Below are 11,438 nucleotides of genomic sequence, written 5' to 3'. Positions count from 1 at the left end.
AAACATATCCTTAGTCCTTTTCAAGTATTTCAGGATGTTCTTGACCGCTGTCCAGTGATCCAGTCCTGGATTATTTTGGTACCTCCCTGCTAAACTTATAGCAAGGCACACATCAGGTCTGGAACACATCATTGCATACATGATAAACCTATGGCTGAGGCATAGGGAATGACTTTCATTTTCTCTCTATCTTCTGCAGTGGTCAGACATTGAGTCTGACTCAACTTCACACCTTGTAACATAGGCAAGAACCCTTTCTTTGACTGATTCATTTTGAACTTCTTCAAAACTTTATCAAGGTATGTGCTTTGTGAAAGTCCAATTAAGCGTCTTGATTTATCTCTATAGATCTTGATGCCCAATATATAAGCAGCTTCACCGAGGTCTTTCATCGAAAAATTCTTATTCAAGTATCCTTTTATGCTATCCAGAAATTCTATATCATTTCCAATCAACAATATGTCATCCACATATAATATTAGAAATGCTACAGAGCTCCCACTCACTTTCTTGTAAATACAGGATTCTCCAAAAGTCAAAATAAAACTATATGCTTTGATCACACTATCAAAGCGTATATTCCAACTCCGAGAGGCCTGCACCAGTCCATAAATGGATCGCTGGAGCTTGCACACTTTTTTAGCACCTTTAGGGTCAACAAAACCTTCTGGCTGCATCATATACAACTCTTCTTTAAGAAATCCATTAAGGAATGCAGTTTTGACATCCATTTGCCAAATTTCATAATCATAAAATGTGGCAATTGCTAACATGATTCGGACAGACTTAAGCATCGCTACGGGTGAGAAGGTCTCATCGTAGTGAACTCCTTGAACTTGTCGAAAACCTTTCACAACAAGTCGAGCTTTGTAGATAGTAACATTACCATCAGCGTCAGTCTTCTTCTTGAAGATCCATTTATTTTCTATGGCTTGCCGATCATAGGGCAAGTCAACCAAAGTCCATACTTTGTTCTCATACATGGATCCCATCTCAGATTTCATGGCCTCAAGCCATTTCGCGGAATCTGGGCTCATCATCGCTTCCTCATAGTTCGTAGGTTCGTCATGGTCTAGTAACATGACTTCCAGAACAGGATTGCCGTACCACTCTGGTGCGGAACGTACTCTGGTTGACCTATGAGGTTTGGTAGTAACTTGATCTGAAGTTTCATGATCATCATCATTAGCTTCCTCACTAATTGGTGTAGGCATCACTGGAACTGATTTATGTGATGAACTATTTTCCAATTCGTGAGAAGGTACAACTACCTCATCAAGTTCTACCTTCCTCCCACTCACTTCTTTCAAAAGAAACTCCTTCTCTAGAAAGGATCCATTCTTAGCAACAAATATCTTGCCTTCGGATCTGTGATAGAAGGTGTACCCAACAGTTTCTTTTGGGTATCCTATGAAGATGCACTTCTCGATTTGGGTTCGAGCTTATCAGGCTGAAGCTTTTTCACATAAGCATCGCAACCCCAAACTTTAAGAAACGACAGCTTAGGTTCTTGCCAAACCAAAGTTCATATGGTGTCGACTCAATGGATTTAGATGGTGCCCTATTTAACGTGAATGCAGATGTCTCTAATGAACCCCAAAATGATAGTGGTAAATCGGTAAGAGACATGATAGATCGCACCATATCTAATAAAGTACGGTTACGACGTTCGGACACACCATTACGCTGTGGTGTTCCAGGTGATGTGAGTTGCGAAACTATTCCACATTGTTTTAAATGAAGACCAAACTCGTAACTCAAATATTTGCCTCCGCGATCAGATCGTAGAAACTTTTGTTTCTTGTTATGATGATTTTCCACTTCACTCTGAAATTCTTTGAACTTTTCAAATGTTTCAAACTTATGTTTCATTAAGTAGATATACCCATATCTCTCAAATCATCTGTGAAGGTCAGAAAATAACGATACCCGCCGTGAGCCTCAACACTCATCGGACCGCATACATCAGTATGTATTATTTCCAATAAGTCAGTGGCTCCCTCCATTGTTCCGGAGAACGGAGTCTTAGTCATCTTGCCCGTGAGTCATGGTTTGCAAGCGTCAAATTATTCATAATCAAGTGATTCCAAAAGCCCATCTGCATGGAGTTTCTTCATGCGCTTTACACCAATATGACCTAAACGGCAGTGCCACAAATAAGTAGCACTATCATTATTAACTTTGCATCTTTTGGCATCAATATTATGAATATGTGTATCACTACGATCGAGATTCAACAAAAATAGACCACTCATCAAGGGTGCATGACCATAAAAGATATTGCTCATATAAATAGAACAACCATTATTCTCTGATTTAAATGAATAACCGTCTCGCATCAAACAAGATCCAGATATAATATTCATGCTCAACGCTAGCACCAAATAACAATTATTCAGGTCTAAAACTAATTCCGTAGGTACATGTAGAGGTAGCGTGCCGACGGCGATCACATCGACCTTGGAACCATTTCCGACGCGCATCGTCACCTCGTCCTTAGCCAATCTTCATTTAATCCGTAGCCCCTATTTCGAGTTGCAAATATGAGCAACAGAACCAGTATCAAATACCCAGGCGCTACTACGAGCATTAGTAAGGTACACATCAATAACATGTATATCAAATATACCTTTCACTTTGCTATCCTTCTTATCCGCCAAATACTTGGGGCAGTTCCGCTTCAAGTGACCAGTCCCTTTGCAGTAGAAGCACTCAGTTTCAGGCTTATGTCCAGACTTGGGCTTCTTCTCGGGAGCATCAACTTGCTTTCTATTCTTATTGAAGTTCCCCTTCTTCCCTTTGCCCTTTTTCTTGAAACTAGTGGTCTTGTTAACCATCAACACTTGATGCTCCTTCTTGATTTCTACCTCCACAGCCTTGAGCATTGCGAGAGCTCGGGAATCGTCTTGTTCATCCCTTGCATATTATAGTTCATCACGAAGCCTTTATAGCTTGGTGTCAGTGATTGAAGAACTCTGTCAATGACACTATCATCAGGAAGATTAACTCCTAGCTGAGTCAAGTGGTTATGGTACCCAGACATTCTGAGTATGTGTTCACTGACAGAACTAGTCTCCTCCATCTTGTAGCTATAGAACTTGTTGGAGACTTCATATCTCTCAACTCGGGCATTTGCTTGAAATATTAACTTCAACTCCTGGAACATCTCATATGCTCCATGACGTTCAAAACTTCTTTGAAGTCATGATTCTAAGCCGTAAAGCATGGCACACTGAACTATCGAGTAGTCATCAGATTTAGCTTGCCAGACGTTCATAACATCCAGAGTTGCTCCTGCAGCAGGCCTTGTACCTAGCGGTGCATCAAGGACGTAATTCTTCTGTGCAACAATGAGGATAATACTCAAGTTATGGACCCAGTCCGTGTAGTTTCTACCATCATCTTTCAACGTAGCTTTCTCTAGGAACGAATTAAAATTCAAGGGAACGGTAGCACGAGCCATTGATCTACAACATAGATATGCAAAAACTATCAGGACTTAGTTCATGATAAATTTAAGTTCAATTAATCATATTACTTAAGAACTCCCACTTAGATAGACATCCCTCGAGTCATCTAAATGATCACGTGATCCATATCAACTAAACCATGTCCGATCATCACGTGAGATGGAGTAGTTTTCAGTGGTGAACATCTCTATGTTGATCATATCTACTATATGATTCACGTTCGACCTTTCGGTCTCAGTGTTCCGAGGCCATGTCTGTACATGCTAGGCTCATAAAGTTTAACCCGAGTATTCTGCACGTGCAAAACTGTCTTGCACCCGTTGTATGTGAACGTAGAGCTTATCACACCCGATCATCACATGGTGTCTCGGCATGACGAACTGTCGCAACGGTGCATACTGAGGGAGAACACTTATACCTTGAAATTTTAGTGAGGGATCATCTTATATTGCTACCGCCGTACTAAGCAAAATAAGATGCATAAAAGATAAACATCACATGCAATCAAAATATGTGACATGATATGGCCATCATCATCTTGTGCCTTTGATCTCCATCTCCAAAGCACCGTCATGATCTCCATCATCACCGGCTTGACACCTTGATCTCCATTGTAGTGTGCTTGTCGTCTCGCCAACTATTGCTTCTACGACTATCACTAACACACAGTGATAAAGTAAAGCAATTACATGGCGATTGCATTTCATACAATAAAGCGACAACCATAAGGCTCCTGCCAGTTGCCGACAAATTTTACAAAAACATGATCATCTCATACAACAACGTATATCTCATCATGTCTTGACCATATCACATCACAGCAAGCCCTGCAAAAACAAGTTAGACGTCCTCTACTTTGTTGTTGCAAGTTTTACGTGGCTGCTATGGGCTTCTAGTAAGAACCGTTCTTACCTACGCATCAAATACCACAACGATCTTTCGTCAAGTTTGTTGTTTTAACCTTCAACAAGGACCGGCCGTAGTCAAATTCGATTCAACTAAAGTTGGAGAAACAGACAACCGCCAGCCACCTTATGCAAAACAAGTTGCATGTCTGTCGGTGGAACCGGTCTCATGAACGTGGTCATGGAAGGTTGATCCGAGCCGCTTCATCCAAAAATATCGCCGAATCAAAATAAGATGTTGGTGGTAAGCAGTATGACTATGATCGCCCACAACTCTTTGTGTTCTACTCGTGCATATCATCTACGCATAGACCTAGCTTGGATGCCACTGTTGGGGAACGTACCATGCAATTTAAAAATATTTCCTACGATCACGCAAGATCTATCTAGGAGATGCATAGCAACGAGAGGCGGAGAGTGTGTCCACGTACCCTCATAGACCGAAAGCGGAAGCGTTAGCTTAACGCGGTTGATGTAGTCGAACATCTTCGCGATCCAACCGATCAAGCACCGAACGTACGACACCTCCGAGTTCTGCACACGTTCAGCTCAATGACGTACCTCGAACTCTTGATCCAGCAAAGTGTCGAGGGAGAGTTTCGTCAGCACGATGGCGTGGTGACGGTGATGGTGATGTGATCCACGCAGGGCTTCGCCTAAGCACTACGACAATATGACTGGAGGAGTAAACTGTGGAGGGGGGCACCGCACACGGCTAAGAGAACAACTGATGTGCTTTGGGGTGCCCCCGTATATAAAGGAGGAGGGAAGGAGGCCGCCGGCCCTAGGGGGCGCACCATGGGGGGAAACCGACTAGGACTCCTCGTCCAAGTCGCCCCCCCCCCTTTCCTTCTCTTGGAGGTGGAAAGGGGGGAGGAAAGGGGGGCCACGCCCCCTCCCCTTGTCCAATTCGGACTGCCCATGGTGGGGGCGCGCCACCCCTTGTGGGCTGCCCTCTCTCTCCCCCTATGGCCCATGTAGGCCCATTACTTTCCCCGGGGGATTCCGGTAACCCCTCGGTACTCCGATAAATATCCGAAACGCTCCGAAACCATTCCGGTGTCCGAACACTATCATCCAATATATCAATCTTTACCTCTCGACCATTTCGAGACTCCTTGTCATGTCCGTGATCTCATCCGGGACTTCGAACAATCTTCATTCACCAAAAACACATAACTCATAATACAAATCGTCATCGAACGTTAAGCATGCGGACCCTATGGGTTCGAGAACTATGTAGACATGACAGAGACACATCTCAGATCAATAACCAACAGCGGAGCCTAGATGCTCAGATTGGTTCCTACATATTCTACGAAGATCTTTATCGGCTTATCGTGATGTGCATTACCGAGAGGGCCCAGAGATACCTCTCCGATACTCGGAGTGACAAATCCTAATCTCGATCTATGCCAACCCAACAAACACCTTCAGAGACACCTGTAGAGCATCTTTATAATCACCCAGTTACGTTGTGACGTTTGATAGCACACAAGGTGTTCCTCTAGTATTTGGGAGTTGCATAATCTCATAGTCAAAGGAATATGTATAAGTCATGAAGAAAGCAATAGCAATAAAACTTAACGATCATTATGCTAAGCTAATGGATGGGCCTTGTCCATCACATCATTCTCCTAATGATGTGATCCCGTTCATCAAATGACAACACATGTCTATGGTCAGGAAACTTAACCATCTTTAATTAATGAGCTAGTCAAGTAGAGGCATACTAGGGACATTTTGTTTTGTCTATGTTTTCACACATGTATCAAGTTTCCGGTTAATACAATTCTAGCATGAATAATAAACATTTATCATGATATAAGGAAATATAAATAACAACTTTATTATTGCCTCTAGGGCATATTTCCTTCAGTCCCATCCCACACCAGCCCACCGGGCACGAAGCAAGAGGTAGCCAAAACAAAAGCTACCCGTCAAAACCAGCACCATCTCAACCAGCCACCCGACCACACTACCATGAAGAATGACCTCAACCATCAGCACCGCCGCCTGGCACACAGACACATATCCGGCTAAAAAACATGTCAGCGTGTTCAAGAAGACGATAAAGTATACATGAACGCCGCAAAAAAGGGATACATGGACGAATGAATCTAGCTGGCAAACCGAATAGCGACCACACACCCACGGCAAACTGCCTCAACCATCATAACCGACCACCCCAACACAGGCAGACTCCACCAGCCAGCCATCCAAGACAACGTGCAATAGTCGGTTGGACCAACAAGCTACATTTCGTTAAACAGTTAGCAACATGCAACATCCAGATAGTTTACCCAGCAAAGCGCCCCATATGCGCCTGCTGACCAGGGCCCGTAAAGATAAGGGTCCAGGCAAGCATAACATGGGTGAAAGTGCCACATAGCGCTCGAGCATGTAGCAAGGCGATCCGGGTTTACGCAAACAAAGGCGGCCAACCAAGTCCCTCTCACATGACAAGACCCAGCATTTAAAGCTCCGAGCCGGACACACGTGTGCACCTGTCTCGTTTGGCCGAACTAGCCTGGCACGACACGAGTGGTGCGGACGGATGACCCGAGCTCATGCGGCACGCGCCGCGCGTGAGACGGTGCACGTAGGGGCGATGAAAAGCACCACATAAAGCTGGCCCGAGCGCGCCCGCGGCCCATGTATCATGGAGCTTGAGGAAAATCGGTCGGGTGTGAGGCGGCCTCAAAGATTTGACGACATGGAGCGCGCCCGGGAGGCATCGGTGGGAGGCGCGTGTGAAACGGACAACGTGGAGTCACTCTCACGTCTCACGTGGTGATGCCTCAGGAGGTGGGTACTCCAACATCCTTTATATAAGTAATAAAAGTGTTATGTCAGGATATTGTAGAATACTTTTTGTGTGCTTCCGGTAGATTAAGTATCTCTCAATTTCCATATACGAACCCAATTAAAAACCCACGGGCAAAACCATGTCTGAACGGACGAACCTTTGTTGATGCAACTTATATGGAACAAAACATCATATAACCAACCAAAAGCTAGCAGTAGAATAGACCAATTTCTGAATGTCCTTCCTTAACTAAAGAACTGTGGCAGCTCCCCGCAAAAAAAAACTAAAGAATTGTGAGATATCTCTTTTTTCAAAAAAAAAAACTAAAGAATTGTGAATTTGTATTATTACAGATAATTACATGAGTTTACCAACTACTAGAGTTAGAGTCACATCACAACAAAGTAAAAAAAATCGCTCCTCCTAAAATGTTATTTTAGGTCAATATCTCCCTTTTTTTTGGCTCACTTTGTCCTATCAACTATCACATCTTCGAGCACTTTAGCCCCACTGGTGGTTTCCAGAAGAGAGGAGTTTGCAAGAATATTTACAGAAGTCCAAAACTAAATCCTACGTATAAGTTTTTTTAGGGAAATCCTATGTGTAAGTTAAAGCATCAAGTATTTCACTGTAGATTTTGGTAACAAAATATAAGTATTTGTTATTTGTGCGAAAGAAAATACGTTACCTTTTTGCACCATTGTAAATGATCATATTTCTAAAAAACATTCATTAAGTTTAGACCACAACAATATGCGTTAATTTAATAGATTTGTTGCATTTTTAAAGCATTTATGCATACAAACTGGATGGCGGACGTGGGGAGGGGAGCTGCACTGCAGGACAATTCTGACTCGGTAAACTAAGCTCAATTTTTCTTTGAACAAGAAACTAAAACAATAGTTTAAGTGCAAAATAATTTTTATCTGAAATAAAATATCAAACACGATATCATTGGATCCATTATAAAATAAAAATACCAAGACAATGGCAATAGAGCATCCATATTACAAATAAGTACGAGACACTGGCATTACAACATGCATAATGTATCTTCGAGGCAGCTACCTCACCATTATTGAACCAACGGAAATATCAGTATTTTCCCATCTCTAGACCATGAGAGGGAAAAGATCAACATGTCTCTAATGAAAAACGTTGTTGTCCTTGAAATGACGCAGAAATGAAAACATTGTCGAAATTGGTGACAACTGACCAAAAACAACCAAGATCAATAGAAGGGTGCCCGTTCAGGGACACCCTTCCGGGGCCGGCGGCGGTAGCTGATCCATCCCGGCGGAGGGTCGCTAGGCCCCGGTAGATCATCGGCCTCGCCTTCATCTTCTGTGTTTGAGCCTGAATTTCCCTGGTTGCGTCTCGGATCAATCATGAATGTCAAATTGGGATCTGACACCATTCCATCAAGCTGACATTAAGAAAACATAAATTTGCATCAGTAAAGTATATAGACTAGCTAGCAAGTGCATGCAAATGTGACATAACATAAACTACTCCAAGAATATACTGCATTTTATCACATTGGAGAATGTCCACCCGCGATACTGAATATGTATATTAATAAATAAAAGTAATGAAAAAGGTGTATTTTCTGTGGATATACATGGTGTCATAACAAGCGATAGATGGTTTTCTAGAAGTTTAAAGCAAATAAGACAAAACTAAACTGAATATAATGCGTTTTATCACTTGGGTGGATGTCTATCCATACTTGAACAATTGTTATTTTATAAAAGAAAAGTATGAAAGAAATTGTTTTCTTCTTCTTTTTTGGAGGAACCGATAGGAGCACTGCCTTTTCACATAGAAAAGAATGAAGTAATATGTACAAAGTTGACGAATTTTTAAAGAGAACTCGCTGGCAAACCCGACAGTAAGCTAAAATGTCGCAGAAAACTAGCTAACCCCCACCGTGGCATGAGCCCGGCCATGTCAGCTGCCACTGCTTGATATCCTCGAATGCCAGGGCGGCCACCTCAAGGTGGATTAGCTTGGTGCAGCTGAAAATGCACCGGTTACGCTCGTTTCAAATATTTCAGACCATATATAGCGTTGTACCGCTTCGCCGAGGCTTGATGTCCTTGGGTACCGCGGCAACGATCGTATCCCACCAGGAATTAATTTTTTATGGATATATACATCACGGAAAAAAATGAGACTTTTAAAGCTTAATTTGGACTGATATATGGCTCTGCATCCGCGGAAATATGACAAAAACCAGATATAAGGCTACTTTACTGAGTATCACTCGTGGTATCACAATTCGTTTCACATTTTACCTTTTCTTTTCAAACATTATCCATTGAAACCAACAAACATCTACAGCGATGCACCTCATCACTCACACATCCATGATGAGGAGGCTTGACAAGACAAGTGATGTTTCAAATGCTAATGACTCGGCGACTTGGCCTCGCGAGATTTTACGACCATGGCGCCGATCCACAAAGCACGCCCATGGTTAGCACCATGGACCTAGCGCTGGAGTTGATGCACTCCTGCCACGTGACGGCCCTCACCGACGTGACCTCTGTCGGCGCCATTCCTCCTGGAGGTTGGCCCATGGAGGAGGAAGTCCTTGGCCAGGTTGACCTCTTGGTGCTCGCGGACTGGGTGCCGGAGCACTGGCCTAATGACACCATTAGCCGCGCGGTGGACGTGAAGCTAGGGATGTACAGGGTATGACGCCGCCGAGGCGGACACTGTGCCGAATATGGATGTTGGCCTCTCTCCGGCCGTTCACAAGGGCATGTTGATCAAGATAGGGTGTGTCTAGATCTCAGTTGACTTAGACTTAACCAAATCTCAGTCAAGCGATATAGTATATGAAAAGAAAAAGGAAAAACTAAAAAAAAATTATACAAATCTCAATGCAAGATCAATATAACATAACATCGACTGAGACATAACGAAAGTCTAAGTCGACTGAGACTTAGGAAAACTGATCAAGATATGGGTCATGCGCCATGGCCGCCGTGCTCGGGACCAGATCGGATCGCAGGCTAGATCGCGTGCGAGCTAATACGTGGGAGCCTGGAGGCTGCAGCGTGCGAGCCCAGCATGAGCTGGGCGGCATCAGAGCCGTCAATCAGATCAGCATCCCGGCCGTATCCACTACTAGTATTCTGTTTCCAAAAAAGATGAGCGAACGTTTCACAAAAAGTTATACAGTACTACCTTCTAACGTTGGATCTTGTCCGTCCAATTCAAAGATCGATTTGAATTAATTGATATATACTCCAGTATCTAGCCACGTGGTGCCCTCACAGCGAACGTACAAACATGGAAGGCAATTATGAGAGGACGCGTGCATGCATGTACCTTGCAGCTCAGTGAGCAGAAACGGAAGTTGGCGTCCACGAGTCCCCGGCCGCACTCCCGGCACGCCCCGGCGGGGCCGACGCACTTGACGCCGTGCTGCGGCGCCTGCGGCCGCCGGTTCAGAAACACCACCCTGTCGTAGTTGATGACGTACGTCTGCACCAGCGAGATGTCCGCCACCGCCTTCAGCTCCGCCACCCGGATCACTTCGCGGTACGACGACTTCCGTATCTGCAATTGCACCCATCCACAGCCGTCGTTAGCGCTTGCCGGAGAGGTGAGTATGCTCTAGCTTATACGCGTTACGTACCTGGACGACGTGGTGGTTGCGGTGGCCGGAGACGCACAGGGTGCAGCAGACGGCGTCGTCCTCGCCCGCGCAGTCGAGGCAGTAATGGTTGCGCTCGTTCTTGACCAGATAGGGGTGATCGGCGCACCGCTTGAAGAACTCCGCGCCGAGCAGCGGCCCCAGCCACGCCGGGGTGCGCCGCCCCGCCTGCTGGCCAAACAGCATGCCCATTGACGACGACGTTGCTCTCTGTTCCTATACCCAGCAGACACAAGCAAAACACGTATATGAGCGCTACGAGATCTAGGAAGCTAGGATCGTTGGCATGTATAAAACGTATATGAGCGCTACGAGATCTAGGAAGCTAGGATCGTTGGCATGTATAAAACGAGCGATTGACATCTGTGCTACTGCTACCTGGAAGGACGTCGTCGTTCCGCTGGAAGTGGCGGCGGGGCGATTTTAGATTTGCGAAATGGAACGCGAGGGTATTCGCTTCATATATATAGTAGTTGGGAGGAAAGGGGAGGGGTTCAAAAGGAAAGAAAAGCACGGAGAGAGAGGGTTTCGAGTGTTTCTTTCCACGGATGGCTACAGATCCAGGAGGAGTACGTCTTTAGTCTTCA

This window comes from Triticum aestivum, chromosome 6D (assembly GCF_018294505.1).
Source record: "Triticum aestivum cultivar Chinese Spring chromosome 6D, IWGSC CS RefSeq v2.1, whole genome shotgun sequence".
NCBI classification, from domain to species: domain Eukaryota; kingdom Viridiplantae; phylum Streptophyta; class Magnoliopsida; order Poales; family Poaceae; genus Triticum; species Triticum aestivum.
Note: the sequence above shows the minus strand (reverse complement) of the source record.